Below are 16,659 nucleotides of genomic sequence, written 5' to 3' on the forward strand. Positions count from 1 at the left end.
AAGTGCCATGTGTGCTCTTGGTTGATGGTTAGAAGGAAATTCTTATGCTGGAGCACGGTGTGTACCTTGCAGACCTGAAGCATGAAAATGTGAAAATTAATGAAATCCTGCCTAGCTGAACAAAACAAAGTGAAAATGTGCAGTGCAGGATACATTAGACAGGTACAATAATCCTCTTGATTCAAGGGAAACAGCAACAGTACCTTTGTCACAAAGCTGTTTGTTCTGTCTTTGTCCCCCGTTCTGAGGTTAATGAGGGAGAACATTGTGATTTTCTGATCTAATATGGACAAACAGATTCCTTGCTTATCCACTTGGAATTGAAGCAAATGTGGACAGTAGAAAAGACAAACCCTGAATTTCTTATTTTTTTAACTGCCCCCATTCGCTATTTCCTATCCTTGTATTCCTGACAGTTGCTCCTGAGGAGTTTATCCTGGATATATCATGGCCAAGGTTCTATCCCACTTTGTGTTCCTACTTCTTTATCACTGTTAGAAATATTACTGCCCTTCCATCCTACTGAATTAGAAAAAAATCTGACTGCTTTCTCCATCACCCCATCCATCCAACTCTGCTTTCAAACTATTTCCAAGGCCTTGTTCCACTGGCTAAACAGCTTTTCTTTCTCTTCCCTCATCTCTCCCCATCACAGCTCTCCTTCCCCTCGAATGCATGAGTGCACGAGCACTTTTTGCCAAAATCACCTCTTGCTGCTCGCCCTGCCTGGCAAACCTGGCTGCTCAGACCCTCCCTTCACTGCCTTCCCCTTCACCCCCTGATCTTGAAGCTCCCACTGAATGCCAGGAAGCTCTTTCAGCTGTTCCTTCCTGTGCTGCTCCCATGGATTCTCCCCTTGCCAGCCATGGAACCACCCTTCCAGCTGCCTCTCCTGCTGCCATTAAATTCCTGGGCTCCTACATAAGGAATAATGGATTTGTACTGCTCTACTAAAGCCATGTTTTTGTCCTCCTCTAAAGGGACTAAATAGCAGCTCCATGGTACTGGTAGTATCTGGAATTTTAATCAAATAACTTTCTACTCGTTAAAGAACACACCAATTTTTTTAAGTCATTGCCATCACACACAGTTCAGACAAGATCCTACTAATTCACACCAACATCATTCCTTTGCTCATTTACCTTTTCCTGTCCTCTTTTCTGCTGTTTCTGCATGGCAAAATTGACATCTTGATGTTCAAAATATTTTCCTTTTACTCCACTGTGGTATTGTTGTGCAGTTTCTGCTACAGGGAGTTCAGGATACAGGAGAGAGATGCAACACCTGAGGGAGAAAACGATGTCACTGGAGGGAAAATCACCCAGAAAAGAAATTTTCTGCAGAATCAGAGAATCACAGAAAGATTAGGGTTGGAATTGCCCTTAAAGATCCATTTTACAGCCCCTCTGCCAAAGGACACCTTTCACTAGACCAGGACTCTCAGAGCCTGGAACACTTTAGGAATTACTTCCTTTCCAGGTTATTTTGTAAATCCAAAATTCCTGAAAGACTACAAGCTTTGATTTGATGTAAGGATTTTTAAATCAGCAGTGTTAGTTTATCATAATTTATGCTCACAGCGTTGTGTTAAATTGCTTTGGACTTACTTCAAGGAGCAAGGAATGTCAGCTGCTCATTGTGCATTTTGCCTTGCACCAGGAGGGCCTTGGCTCAGTGCCACCATGACATTTCTGGTCTAGAAGTGCTCTTCTCTCAGATCAGAATGCATCAGATCACAGCAGCATGGGGTCAGGATTAGAAGGAAAAGGAGCCTTGGTTGTGTGTAATTTTAGGGCTCTAACAGCGATGATTCACGAGCATGTTGATGTTGAGGTAACAAATAAAGCCCCGAACCTCCCAATTACATCTGTTTGGGAAGATCCCTAGTGCTGAACAAAGCAGCACTGGGGCTGGAGGAGTTATTCCTGGTGTATATTTAGGCGTAAATGAAAGCAGGGTTCGTTTAAGGCTAAGGTTTGAGTGCATTTTCATACAAATTGGGAAATATGAGCCCGGGCTTTTGGAGTGCTTTGTGTTTGCAAGCTGCTCTCATCAAGGTAATTAGTTTGCAAGAGATCCCCAAAGTGAGGCACAAACGGGCCTTTGATCCTGCTCATTATACAGCAGCAATCTTTATATCAAGTACCCTCTGATAAACGTTAATGGCTGTGATAAAGCTCAGGATAATGAGAAGAGTCTTCCAACAAACTACAGCAGGGCATGCAAAGCAATTCACCTAAAACCCGCTCCAAATCCTTTCCTTGCACTTCTACAGCACCACTGCAAGTTGGATTTTGTAGTGGATGTACAGGGTAGGAGGGCTTGAGGAGGAGGAAAATTGGGCTTTCAGAACCTCCCAGCCATGAGCAGAGGGATCATTTTACAGAGATTGCTGTAGGAGGACAAATGCAGAGGCTCTCACATAGACCTCTGTGTAGCAGACTATTTTCTTCTCATCTTACAGCATTAAAAGATGATGTAAAACAAGATGTAAATGATCTTGAATTTTCTGAGCATGCTGGAAGGTAATTTTTTTTAAAGATGAAGCGCTAGTTTAGAAACAAAGTGTATGTTCTGAAGAGATACTAAAAGAGAGGGACAATATTTTTAGGTTATGTCTGATTTGATTCTTTGTTTGACTCTATTTTTATAAAACATCAATTTCTTCTGTTGCTACTTTAGCCTCTGGAGAACGGTCTCCAATAATTTCTTCTAAGAGCAAATAGAATAGAAAAGAGTTTGTAGGTTCTGGTGTAAGAATAGAATTATAAATGAGAGACCTTATAGGAAAAATCTAAAATTGCAATATTTTCCCATTTTTGTTTCCATGAGACAGTCATGAAAAAGGAAAATACTCTTAAAAAAATAGCAACACTTTCATACTCTAAAAAATTAGCAAAAGACGCTTGAGGCAGATGGGTCTCAGTGATTCAAAGTCCAGTGAACTCATCTGAGACACTGCTACTGTAATAGTATGTTCTCATTTGCTATGGATTAATTTAACTGCTAAGTATTCAATTTATTTTTTCAACTGTAAGATACATTTTGAATCTAAATTAACACACTAAATCCTCTTGCCTCATTTCCAGCTCCCTGGAAGTTTCCAGCAGGGCAGGAGCAGAGCATTCCAGGGGCTCTGTGAGGGGACGTGGGCACCCTTGTCAGGGCCAGAGCAGGTCAGCATTCCCACCCAAATCCAGTCCCACAGACCTCAACAGACAGGAGGACGAAGAATCACAAACAATCAGAGTCATTAAGGTTGGAAAAGACCTCTAACATCAAGTTCAATCAAAAATGTCGCTCTGCCAGGTCCACCACTAAGGTCCTTTAATGACTAATTAAATGTGTTTCCCTCCAATGCACCTGCCAGAAAGTCACCAAATATTAAAAAATCCAACAAACACCAAAACCATGTATTCTCATAATGAACAATAATCGTTTGCAGGTGCTGGGGGATGAATTACACCATCCCACAGGATTTGGCTTCCTCAAAAGATGCCAGTGCTGTTCCTGAGCAAGAGGCTGGGTATTGTCCCATGAAAAGCTGGGAAGGAAGCAGGAGCTTTCCCAGGAAAGTGATGCAGTCACCCTGGAGCTGTGACTCAAATGTTCTCCCATCTCTGAGGCAGAAAAAAACTTAATCCTACGTTCTCCTGCATAGGAGGGAGCTGGCTGGGTGACCAGAGCTGCCTCACTGGTCACCATGGGCTCTGTTGGGCACCTGAACCTGAATTTGGGATGAAAACAGCTGTAAAAAAATTTATATGTGCAGGGCAAAGAAGGAAATTGAGACAACTAAATCATGCTTCCAGGCTTTTCTGGGTTTTGCACTTTAAGCAAGCTGCCATCCTCCCAGATTCCTGCTTTGAACATATGCCTGAGTCGGAGCTAGAGAGTTTTTGTTAGGTGTGGGAAGCCTAAAGCTGCAGCTTTGGAGAAACAGATGAATTTGGTACCTGATTGAAACAAAATATCTGTGCTGAGCATGGCTAAAGGAAAATCAGGGAAATGCCAAACATCAGTGCTGAGGCTGCTCCCAGCCAGCAGAAAATCCCTGTTTTCACAATTATGTGGGAACAGAGTTGATCTTGTCTGCTAGAGCCAATTTGTGTAATATTTTTCTTCTCTTTATAACTGTTTCATGTCAAGTGTGTGTCAAATAACTGAGGGAGGCAGTAGCAAGGTGGCAAAAATGTGAGCAAGAGAGCTTTAAAATAAGTTGTTTTAGTAATTTTTTTAGATGATAGAGCCACACTCCTAAGGCTCTGTCTATGCTGAAGGCAAGAGAAAAATATATGAAGAATAAGGCCATGCAGATCTGATTTAACTGTTTTGGTCAGAAATGTGATTCGTGGTTGTAAGAGCTACTCCTTTCCCAGCCCACCATGTTCCCCAGCACAATCCAAATTTAAAGTAGTTTTTGTAATAGAAAAGCTGATAATGCTGCCCTCAAAAGCAATGCCATCTTGATAACTTTATTTCTTCTTGGAGTTAGGCAGGCTGGCAATTTGAGAAATTCCTTTTAATGGAAGTTATTTTTTAAACAGTTAGCGTTGTCTTCAGTGCAGCTTCACACAGCAATTTTTTGCTCATTTTTAGTTTGGTTTATGATTAGTTTTAAATTTTTGGTACCTGCTTCATTTTCTTGCTCAACGGGTTTTGTTTTTTTTTTTAATGATTCTCATCTTCTCTGCAACGAAAAACACTCTCAGAGATTAGATTACCATCAAATGCCCCTTCTTTGTCAGGGCCACCTGTCTGATAAAAAGATTTCTTGATACAAGCCCTGGCAGCAAGGCAGGAGTTAGAAAGTTAGGGGGTTTTCTGGGCCTCCTTGGCAGTCTCCATGCAGCCTGTTTTTAATTTTGATTCATTGAAAAAAAAATATTCTTTCAGCTTTTTAAAATGCTCTTAAAAGTTTATGTTGTTCTGACTTTCCAGTTCCACAAGTATCCTCAAAAATAATTGAAATAACCTGAAATAATCAGAATTACAAGTGATTATTTACTAGACCTACTTTCACTCCAACAGTCATTTATTTGCATTTGACTTATAGGCAATAAAACCTGGAATAAAGTTTTAACAAAACCTCCATAACAAATGCAAGCTTTCCTGAAAATCATGTTCTGACACATCCAGTTCTTCTAAGTGTTGAGCTGTACGAAGTCAGGTTTAATCAGGACAGCTCCAGGGTTGCAAAGATTTGTGGGCTTTTTTGAATGTTTCACATTGGAAGTTTTGCAATTTTTATTTTTTAAACCTCTTTCTCCTAAAACCATGCATGTCCTGGAGCACCAACAGTAAACAAAGAAAAGTTTCCAAGCATTTAGAATTGTAGAAAAGCTGGAAAACACAGCAAGAATGCCTTAACACATTAGAAACAAACCCAAGAAATTAGAACAAGATTGTCAGTCGATTTTTATAAAATATAATGATTTCAATGAAGTGAGGTTGCTGCATATATTTAGAAATCTGGTGAATTTTTTTTTTCTCTCTTTTCAGAGTAGTTCTTTACAGCCTGAAGTTGAAAAACTGGTCCTTATCTGCTAAGCTGTATCAGGAGTGGCATCAGTGTCTGTTTAATCAGGAGCAGCCATCTGGAATGGGAGTGCTGCCCTTCAGGTGCCAAAACACAGAAAACACAGGTGTGTGTGTGTGGGGACACCTGAGCTGCCCTGGGGATCCCACCTGGCCCCTCTCTGCTGATCCAGGAGGACACAGATTCCCCAAAGGGCCTCGGCTGGTGCTGCCAGCCCTGCAGAGCTGTCCCAGCCACCCAAAGCATTTCCAGTGGCACAGAGGTGCAGCTACTCCTGAAGGTTTGGTTTGGTTTTTTTTTCATTTTCAATGTCATTAATTGGTGTTTGAATTAATCCAGTGATGTGCACGTAGCTCCAGGCGTTTTATTGTCCAGGTTTATGTGGTTTTTTGGGATCCATTTCTCTGGAAGAAGGAATATGAGCTTGTTTCCCCAGGACAGTGGTTGGTGTTGGCCACTCTCTGTCACAAGGAGGGCCACAGTGCCTTTATGTTTTTAATTAATTGCTAACTGCAGAGAAATCCAGGTGAGGAAAAAAGGAATAACAAGAGGAGAACATTTGGAGCTGGAAGGGATGGTGAGAGCAAAGACTTGTAGAAGTAGAGAGGTAAAGGAAGAGAAATTATTCAAATCTCGGGCTCCTCTGGAAGGCACAGCAGAGCAAAGGCTCCCTCTCAGCCATGGGATGCCTGGTGCAACACAACTGCCTCGAGAAAATGTGGAGGTGAAAGGAAGGCAGTGGAAGGAAACAGATAATGCACAGGAAAATGTACCCTTGACAAGGATTTTAGTCAGATTTTAGAAAGTTTTAGAGTTTAGAAAGTGCTTTATTGGGTAATAAGTGCTCAGTAGCAAGCTTAAAATAAAAATAACAGGGCTTTAATAGCAGTGATCGTGGAATTGTTATTAAAGGGTTTAAATTGAAAGCTTAAACTCCCCAGCAGAGAAGAAATTCTTCGGCCAATTCTGCAAATACATTTTAATGCTTTTTAAAAAACATTTTTAATGCTTTTTGGCTACTTAACATTAGCTTGGCTCTGTAAGGGAAGGGTTTCTCACTCTCTACATGTATATTGTGGGTGATAGAGGGGGTTTATTTGAACTAAAACTAGGCTGGGTTTCTGGGAAAAAATAAAAAATAAAAGAAGGAAATAAAGGGAAGATGCTGGCAGCCATAAAGAAAACATAGACAGTTTAAATCTGTGGAAACCATACAAAAATGAGTTCTCAGCTGAAAGCATTTGGGGTTTTTGAGAACTTTTTTTGTTGTTATTTTTTTGGAAGGCAAGCACATGTTCTCAGGGTTTGGGTGTTTTCTGTGAAAACTCACAACTTTCTGAAGGGATGGAGGTGTGGGAAACCAAAAACAAAGAGATGCGCTGGTAAATCTTGAGAGATTTCTCAGTGACCTATGTAAATGTTATCTTATACAGCATGGTGCCTACATTAGATGATTTGGTGACATTTTTTCTCCCAAAAAAAGCTCAGGGAGGTAATTTCCAAGTCAGATTAAATGTCAGGACTTATTCTTTGGTCTTGAACAATCTCTTGCAAGGACAACAGATTTGTTTGCAAGCAACTGGAAATTTGAAAGGTAAAGCTGAGCATGATAAACACCATGTCTGCTTCCATTTAAATGTAAAAATTTCTTATTTCTGTGCTTGTATTACCTCTAGTTTGTATTTCTGTGCTTGCTCCTGCCCAGAGCTGCAGCACCAAGGGGTTCTCCTGTCTGCAGATGTCAGGAGCGCCTTGAACTGTCGGGATATTTGTGATGTTCATCTGGAAAGGGCTGGATTCCAGCACTCTCCCAGCACCTCAAGCAGTGCCGTGGCTGTGCAGGTACTGGAAATCATGTGCTTGGCAGGGACCATGTGCAGAATCCCAGAAGGGGCCGAGCACTCTCCTTTATTGCCTTCCGGGAGTTTCGGGTCACCGAGGACCAGGCAGAGCTGAACCCTTTAGCAGATGTAATAATGATTTTTTTTATTTTTCTTTTTAAATTATGGAGTCAAAAGAAGTAGCAACACATGTGCTGGCTCCAACATTTCCATTTCAATCCAGCTGAGCTTCTGAGGGTGTTGAGAGCGTGGCCTCTTTTGGACCTTGGAATTAAAAAGAGTATCCGAATAAAGCTTCCTTTTATTAGAGAAGAGAAGCATTCTTTTGAAAGGGTCTCAAATATCATCCTTGGCTGCCAGCACATTTTGGGAAAGACAGGTGAGAAGTGAAACACATTCCTTCCATTATGCCTTTTGCCACAGCGTCCAGCTTTATCATCTGGGCAATTACAAGTCTTTGAAAAAAGAGCTCAAATGCCATTACACTTCTGACTTAAACCAAGAGAGGAGGGAAAAAAAAAAATAGAAAAGGTATTTTAAGCTGCACTTTGATAGGACCAGAATAGTATTAAAGGAAAGCAGCAGATATTTTATCACTATTTGTGGCCTGAGTTTCTTTTAGATGATCCTTAACACGCCACAATTTCAGTACAAGAGGGTGAGAGAGGGGAGGAATTCCTGGGGTCTGTTTCAAGTGCAAATAGTTACTTTCAGCTGGGTTTTGCACATCAAAGATGTGCAATTATTTTCTCTAATTATTAAAAGCATGAGATGGGTACATGTGAAAAAAACATGGCATTGGAACATGCTTTGGGAGGAGTCTTAGGGACACAAAATTCCAGTGCTGAAGATAGAGGGAACCTTGAAGAGCATTAGGATCACTCCTGCTATTCTAATCCACATTTTTGAGTGTTTTTTTTTTACTGTTTGCAAGGTTTCACTGTCCCACCGTCCCATGGGTGTTTGCACAGCCCAGTGCATGTTTCAGTGGCGTTTTTTATGGTTCTCATGCTGTTCCTGGTGCTCAGTGCCCCAGCAGGGATTACCAGGCTCTTCAGGAGGGAGTTCCTGTAAGGGGAGAAGACCTAGGACTGTTCCATGCTGGATGAACAATGCTTACATTGCATACCAGCTGTTCCTCAGGCTTTGCAAGGAGCTTAGACACATCTTAAACCCCACTTTAGCCCTACAATGATTTTTTTTTGCCTGAAAACTGACAGTGACATCTCTGTGCAGGAGCTGGTCACTTTATCTGGGAAATGCTAATATCTGTGTATTAGGGACCCGCTTTTTTAAAGGTTTGTGGTAGAAATGTAATAACCTCAGGACTCTGAAAATGCTCTCCTTTACTGTTACTTAAACCAGTCCTCCCTCCACTTAATTTTGCTGTTCTCCTGCTTATGTTGCATAGATAACAAGTTCCTGTCTGCATTCTTCTTAATTACCACCTCATAGCACCACAAGTCTTGTCTCCTGTGGGGAAAGTTTCTTCTCAGATGAAAAATGAGTCTGTGGCATGGAGTATCTGCTACTTTTATAGCCTGCCCTTGAGAGCTGTCCCTGCATTGCTTGCAAAACCAAAGCCTTGAACTGGGGAACCACCTGGCAATGAAGCCAACAGAAGAAAAGTAGGATGGGTGATTATAGTTTTCCTAGCAAAATCCAGCTACTGAGTGGCAGTAGCCTGTACTTTTCATTTTCAAGACAAATATCAAGAGTTTTTAAAGCTGTGGCTGTGCCAAGCCCATGCTGTCTTTTCACAATCTCTCCTCTCATCCCCAGGAGATGTAGATGAAACCAAATGGGATGAGAGGCTTAGGGGCAGGTTGAGGCTGTTGGCCTTTTTTCATTTTAGTAGATTGGAGTTTTATAGTTTTATCTACATTTACACTTATTCAGAAAAGCAATTACATTTAGGGCTGTTTCTCAAATTAGAACTTGAAAAATATAATATCCTTTCAGTTCATAAATAGCTGTGTCTTCTTTAACCAAACTTTACCAAAGTTTCTGTGAAGTTTCTGTGGATCATTTTCGAGGTGCATACCTTTGGTCTGTAGGATTTCTCCTGATTGTTGACAGATATTCCTGGTACCGTGTAACAATATCTGCAAGAATTTTCAAACCTCCACCTCCTTATGTCTGTCAACAAACAGCTTGTGCACCAAAGCCCTTTGGCACATGCAGCCCAGGAACGAGGCAGGGAGCTTGGATGCCTGACTTTCAGTCATGCCTGCATGTGCAGCTGTGTTCATTCTGTCCATAAACAACACAGGGAAGACCTGGGGAAAAAATTGCCATAAAAGGGGAAAAAGATTCCCTGACAGATTCAATTGAAGTTGAGAAGGAATAAGAACAGAAGTCTGTGTTAGCTGTGCAGGAGTTATTATTGCCATTGGAATAAAGAGTGACAAAAAGATAGGGGAGGGATAAGAATGACTGCTGGGTCAAGTTTGATGTTGATATTTCTCATTAATTTACATTAATTGTAGCTCCTGTAGGCGCTGGAAGGCCACAGTTAAGTCACTGCAAAGCTTCTCTTCTCCAGGCTGACCAGTCCCAAAGTGAAGCACACAGGTGTGTATACCTTGGATATAGAATAACTTGTGAGATGTGGCTGTAAAAAGAAAACTAGCATGACATTTTCTGCAGGACATTCCCAGTTGACATTCCTTTGATTTTATTTTTTCTTGGTAGTCATATGGTTTAGTTTTAGGCAGTCCCGTGTTGGACTCTGCGATGGGTCCCTTCCAGCTTGAGATATTCTATGAATTTATGGTTCCGTGCCAGGCTGGATACAAGGAGAGAGAGGTTTTTTCTCCAAAGCACAGCCACAGAGCTGCCTAGTAGGCAGATAACAGAGCAGAGGGGAAGTGCAGGTTCCCAATTACTTCTAGTACAATTAACTGGAAGGAGAAAATTCTCCTGTGCATGCCTAAGGTTTTTTTTACACAGAAGGAGAATTCTCTTGAAGAGGCTTTGCTGGGAGGAGTTGATGTGGGCTCCCAGTGGAGCTGAAAGCTGTTCCACCTGCTCCCTGGCAGAAAGGCAACGTGCATAATTAAAAGCAGACATTTCAAAGGCTAGGAATACCCAGCAGGGTTTGGAATACTGAGAGTAGTGAGGGGTTCTACCTCATCTACACACTGTTTCCACCATTTAAGGACTCTGGAGAAATTAACTAGCCATGTTTGGTTATTATTAATCCTTTTTACAATGGAAAGAGCATCTCAAGGAAGGTCTGGTGCCAAGAATCTGTTGTTTCAAGCAGCCTCAGACACTGCAAGCCCTCCCCAGTTAAAATTTTGAGGGTTTAATTTATTCCAGAGTCTGGATCAGCACGGGTGGGAAGGTGAAAATCCTGTGTTTCAGTATTCACTTGAGTGGAGTGAGACTCTGTTTTTCTTTCCAGGCTCAGAAGAGAAGCTGATTGCCACAGAATTAGCTCTTCCTTGGGAAAAGGGTTTTATTGGTATCAGAGACAAATTTGTGCTTAAGGTTACTAATTCCAAATTACTTCTTCTTCAACAAAGCCATATTATTAGATTTATGGTTATTTCATCCCAAATGTAATCTGTGCTGGCTCATAAATTACCTGCTTAGAAGAGCTGATAACATTTCTGTGTGAGGGAGTCTAACTTTTTTAATAAAATAAGGGGAAGCAATCAAAAATAAATGAAAATACAATTGCCCACCCACTCTAAGTTTTCTGTACTGGGATTACCAGTTGACAGGAATTATCCTTATTCAGAAATGGAAAGATATTTTAAAAGAAATATATTTAAAGAAATCATATGCTGATGACATCCTTTATCAAACACCTAGTGAAAGACCTGTCCTTTTCTCCTAAAAATGTGAGAACTAATCACCAACTAGTAAAGTGTGATTTATGTTAATTTAATTAATTAACATCAGACAAAGTTCTTCTCTCATTGTTTCTCCTCTCAAGCCAGTCCTCTACAGAGACATGGAACAGATGAGGACTTCACATCTCTCCAAGGCTCTGTTTTATGCATCTAAATTAAAGTGAGCATTTTTTGGACATTTTTCCTCTCCATGTAGAAAAATTATACAAAATATGCTTTCCCCATGTGAGAGAAATGAATATTGAACTTCCCGTTAGGTCATTTGAGCATAAGGAACACTTTGCTTGTTTGTCTGCAAACAATACCATCTTTTCCTCAGAAGGTCTCATTCTGAAATGTGTATAACATGGAGTAAAAGATATTGATTTGAAACAGTTATTAATGTGAATATCTGTATTTCCCTGTGAATAGGGCTGTAGGATCAGGCCAGAACCATGCAAGTCACCACGGAAGGATGGATTATAGGATTGGAGAGGGATAACTGCAGGAACTTGCAAACCCCATTGTATTCTTGATTGCATTTTGAATCTCCTTTTGTATTAAAGGTTTACAAGACACCCTATGAGAATTGCCAGACCGTGCTTTAATAAACAGATATCCTGCTTGAGCAGCCCTTCTACCCAGGCATAAACCCAACTCATTTCCTCTGGGGTCTGATTTCAGCTGAAGTTGGAACCTGTCAGGACAAGGAACAAGACAACCAGGACAGGAGCAATGAAGCAGAGCTGAGGGCTGAGATACTCATGAATAAATGAAGTACACAGGTAATGGATTAAGTGGGTGGCATTCCCGAATGGGGCTTCCCTACTCGCTCCTTTTTCTCTCCACCATCCTGAGTGACTGCTAAAGGCATGTTTGTCTCCATAGTGCCAAACTGAAAATCACACATGTCTGGATACTGCCCAAAGGGCAGCACAGCTTTAGAGCTTGCAGTGATTCACAGAGTGCTGGAGCTCACCCCGTCCAGCTCCCCTGCTAAAGCAGCTTCCCCCAGAGCAGCTCACACAGATCCAGGCAGGTTTGGAAATTCTCCAGAGGAGCAGACTCCAGTTTCTCTGGGCAGCCTGTTCCAAGTGCTCTGTCACCCTCACAGTAAAGGTTTTCCCCATAATCAGGTGGAACCTTCTGCGCTTCAATTTGTGCCTCCTGGATAAATTCTCCTCTCTCCATCACTCTTATCTAGCTCCAAAGCAGAGAGGAGTTTTCTGTAGCTGCACAAGTGGGGAGAGCACCGATGTTTCTTTCATGGGGCGCTCTAAATGCTGGGACTTATTGCAAAAGTGTTCTTTGGATTTAAATACATCAATAGCGGGGTTCATTTTTTTGTAAATAGCAGGCAAAAATAGGTGGCTGGCTAAGGGGAGTGTTCCTGAGTTTTATGGGATCAATAAAAGTTGTTGTTGTGCAGAGCACTTGGCTTTCTCCAGAGCTCTCTTACAACAGGTTTAATCAGGTTCCTCCCTGCACCAGGATGCACTATGAGTTTGCTTGGCAGCTGTTCCACAAAATCCACTCAAAATCCAGGCTTCCCACTGGAGTGAGCAGAGCTTATGGATGCACTTGAGTGCTTTGCTGAAGCAGGGCCAGCCTGGGTGAAAACATCTCACCCAGGAGCCAGTCTCACGTTCTCTGGAGATATTTTCAAGGTATGAGATTTGTATTTTCCTATCAAATGTTGTTTGGTTTGTTTATTTTTTGAGGTTGGGTTGGTTTGGGTTGGGTTTTTTTTGGGGGGGGGGATTTTGGGGGTTTTTTTGGTTTTTGATTTTGTTTCTTTTCAATCAATAATGATCGCCCCAGAATGAAAATGTATTATATACTCTTGTATATGAAAAATTATATAAATAAGAACAGATGCTTCCAGTGCAGAGGCCTGAGAAAGGCATTTCTTTTGAAAAGAGCAGTCAGAGGCTCTTCATAACTCTCCCCTTTTTGGCTGATGATATGGTTGAGCACGGAGACCTGGGCTGGGAAGCCCCACTAGGCAGTTCCTTCCTCTATAAAACAGACACAGAAGAGGAATTTGATCCAAATCCCTCCTGCACATTCCACCACACACCTTGGGTCTGAGCTCCAAACCACTGAGGGCAGCTGGATGACTCCACTGCAGTTCAGGTAATTTCCTACCTGGGGTAGGCTTGGAAAATGTCAGAGCAGCATTCCTGGCTTTGCTAAGGATGTGGGCTGCTCCCATTTGTCAGGGCCTTAGAAACAGACAATCAGGGCTGCATTTACACTAAAAATGTAGAGGAAAAATAGGAAAGAAGATGAGGATAAATAATGGGCCCATGTGTATTCAGGTCCCATTCTTCACATCACCAAAATAGAAAGCAGAGCCTAGAAGGAAACAAGATTTATTGCTGGCTTCCTTCTAACAAAGCTAGGACTAATGGCATCCTACCTTTTGATCCTATTTCTTTAAACCAAGACTGAAATGAGGGAAAAGGAGGAAAGAATCCTTCCAAAGAGAGGTCCCTTGTGCTGATGGGCTCTCAGGCAGCGAGCACACTGAATGCCTCCCTCACTCCTGTGCCTCCAGTTCACACAAAGACTGCTGCACCCTCTGGCATCTTTGGACTGAGGGGATTGCATTTTTCCACTCTTTGGGAACCTGGATACAACTCCACACCTCCTGCAAAACACAGAAAACCCTCATAAACCTGATCATACAACCCTGCTCATACAGCATTTGAATTGGTTGGAGTTGATGGGTAGCAACATTTACTGCATTATAAAATAAAGCCTAGCTCAAGACTGATTGTAGCAAATTACCCTCCCTTCCACCAAAATTAAAACTTACATTTTGATGTATGTCGAATTCTTTTAAATTGTAATTGACCTTTTCAATTACCTCATTCAGCTGGGTAAAAACTGTTTGAGTGGAAACCCTGGTTTAGGTGAGTCAGTAAATATTTGTCCAACTAACAGCAGTAAAGGAAAAACTAGGCAAGTTTGCTTTTGTTTAGGCAAACAGAATGATAAAAATAAAATTGTGTCATGTAGGATTAATGGTTGGTGAAATCTTACTTCTTCAAGGTGAGGCAGCAGATCTGTCAGCACTGTCCTAATATCAAATGCATGAAAGAAAACATTTCAGTATCAGAGCAATAATATTAATAGGTTCAAGATGCTTTCAGACATGTCATTTGATCTGCAAGAAAACTCTTCTTGAATGGCTCAGGCACGAAACGTTCTTTTGTTCCAAGATTTGGAACAAATTGAGGCAGAGATGCGGGAGAAGATAAAATGTGATAGCTGAGATCTTCCAGGACAACAAAACAGACTCTCCTTTTCACAGGTTTGCCATAGTTGTCTCTAATTTGTAATGATAAATCCCCATTGCTGGGATTTTCCAAAGCATGCCATTTCAAGGGATTACCAAACCTGTTCCTAAATTATTTAGGAGTTATACAAAACTCCACAGCCATTTGTCAGTGACTTCCAAGGGCATTTAGGATTTAGGAATGGCCTCAGGCACTTCTCTGGAATGCAAGTGTGGAACCTGTGGGGATGGTTTTGCTGCCATTTCACAATTCCTGGAGGTCATTTGTAGGTGCTCCAGCTCCCTGCAAGTTTGGATGCTTATGGCATTTGGATGAGGATCTGCCATATCCAGCTCATCCAGAATAAGCCCAAACCCCAAATTTTTCTGTACATACAAGAGACACTGGACATTTCATGACCACTTTGCTGTGTGACTTCAGCTTGGAGACTTGGCTGGTTTTCCAGAAAATCTCTCATCAAGAGTTTCACTCTTTTAAATTTATGTAAGCAGCAGTGAATCTTTTCAGGTACCAAATCTGTATTTATTTTTAACTGACAAACTTTTATTGCTGTCGTGCTAAAAAGCACGAAAAAGGACCAGCTCTTTAAAAAACCGAACCAAACAACCAACCCACCAAACAAACAAAAAACCTAGAAATCACAACGGTAGACATTAAGCTGAAGGCAATTTATTTCTTTTTGTGAAGTTATTGTTCAGTAATTGGTCTCCTGCTTTCCAACAATCAGCAATTCTTGCTCCCGGAGGTAGAAAAGCTGGAAAGGGCAGAGCACAACAAATTCACTCAGCCCATTAGCAAAAACTTTGCAAAACTATCTCCCAGCTTTTCAGGAGCTTTTCAGCCTTTAGTGAAGGGAGTCAGAGACAAAACAGAAAGCAAAGCAAATACAGGTTGAACATTCACAGTCACTAAATAGTGTTAACAATCATTAAGCATTGCTGCCTGAGTCAGTAAAATACCAGTTGTGTCTCAGATTAAAACTCTGCTTAACAGCCTTTTGGAGGACATCCTTGAACAGAATAGGGGCTTCATTCCTTATGGTTTCATTTTTGAATGTTTTTTTTTTTTTTTTTTTGACAGTATCAACATGATGAGAAAGACACGGTCAACCGTGGGCCTTATTTTTCAGAGCAAAAAAAACAAGCAGAGAGGTTGTCCTGCACAGGGCTTTAAATCCGACATTTTCATAACTATTCAGCAAACCTCCCATGGAAAGACTTCCCACCACCACCTTCCTCCTACTCCCATCAAAGTGTTGTGAAAAAAGCTGGTAAGTGATGACTTTAAATCCTATCCCAGCAAAGAAAGTAGGCTGCCAACAACAAGGAGTTTTACATAAAGTTATCTTTCTGAGCCTCAAACAAAACAAAGCCTATCTTATCTCCACATCCATTTACATGCTGTAATCTGGAGTGGTTTCACGTTGCATTTTGTTTGAAGAAGCGGGGAAAAAAAAAAAAAAAAACAAAAACAACCCAAAAACGTTTTGCAGGAATTTCCCTTATTTGAAAACGACCTGATTAGTCCCCAAGTTTGCATAGATTTCAGCCCAAAACTCAGGTGCAGCGAGGCAGGGCCGTCCTTTGCTTTGTTTGCCCATCTGTTTCTGTGCACAGGGGAATCGTGGCAGAGCTGTTTAAATGCAAATGGTGCCGAGAATATGGAACAAGTTACCCGAGCCGGGAGCCAGCGCTCAGCGGACATGTGTTCAAATTACCGGAGATTTGTTCCTCTGCTAGGCAGGATTGAGGGATGAAAATGCAAAACCATGGGATTCAGCTAAGCTAAACAGAGCAATCCATGCTACGTTTTGGGCCAGATGCCTTTTTCCTGAAAAGATTTTTGCTTCCAAAGGGTTCAGGTGCAAACTTGTTGTCTGCTGGGATGGAGAGCCAAGAACCCTTGGTTTTGGTTTGGGTGTGACACGTCACTGCAGGCAGGGGGTTTCTGCCTGGGTTTCTTCTGATTCAAGTTATTTTATTTTTTTTTTTTTTTTAATCTGCAAAGCATGTGCACTAAGCAAGGAGTCCTACAGGCTGTGGCTGAAGCCTGAGTGGGTGCAAAGCAAGGCGGAGAGAGCTGGTGGAGGTTGTTAAAAACCTGCTTCATGTTCAGCTGTAGCCTCTGTAGAA

At 41.5% G+C, this 16,659-nt stretch overlaps 1 long non-coding RNA gene across 11 annotated transcripts in view; it reads left to right on the plus strand.

Moving 5' to 3' along the window:
• LOC134415266 (uncharacterized) overlaps positions 1-16,659 on the plus strand; it is an 85,028-nt gene that overhangs the window by 65,447 nt on the left and 2,922 nt on the right. For 6 of the 11 annotated variants that reach the window (XR_010026995.1, XR_010026994.1, XR_010027001.1 and 3 more), the window contains 8 exons: positions 5,503-5,645; positions 7,278-7,381; positions 7,551-7,759; positions 9,870-9,954; positions 11,907-12,007; positions 12,714-12,889; positions 13,252-13,358; positions 15,608-15,797. This is a non-coding gene — a long non-coding RNA (uncharacterized LOC134415266). Of the gene's footprint in view, positions 1-5,502; positions 5,646-7,277; positions 7,382-7,550; positions 7,760-9,869; positions 9,955-11,326; positions 11,404-11,906; positions 12,008-12,713; positions 12,890-13,251; positions 13,359-15,607; positions 15,798-16,659 lie in introns of all 11 variants that reach the window. The other 5 variants (XR_010026998.1, XR_010026996.1, XR_010026999.1 and 2 more) reach the window with 5 other exon arrangements.

The sequence above is a fragment of the Melospiza melodia genome, chromosome 2, assembly GCF_035770615.1.
Source record: "Melospiza melodia melodia isolate bMelMel2 chromosome 2, bMelMel2.pri, whole genome shotgun sequence".
NCBI lineage: Eukaryota > Metazoa > Chordata > Aves > Passeriformes > Passerellidae > Melospiza > Melospiza melodia.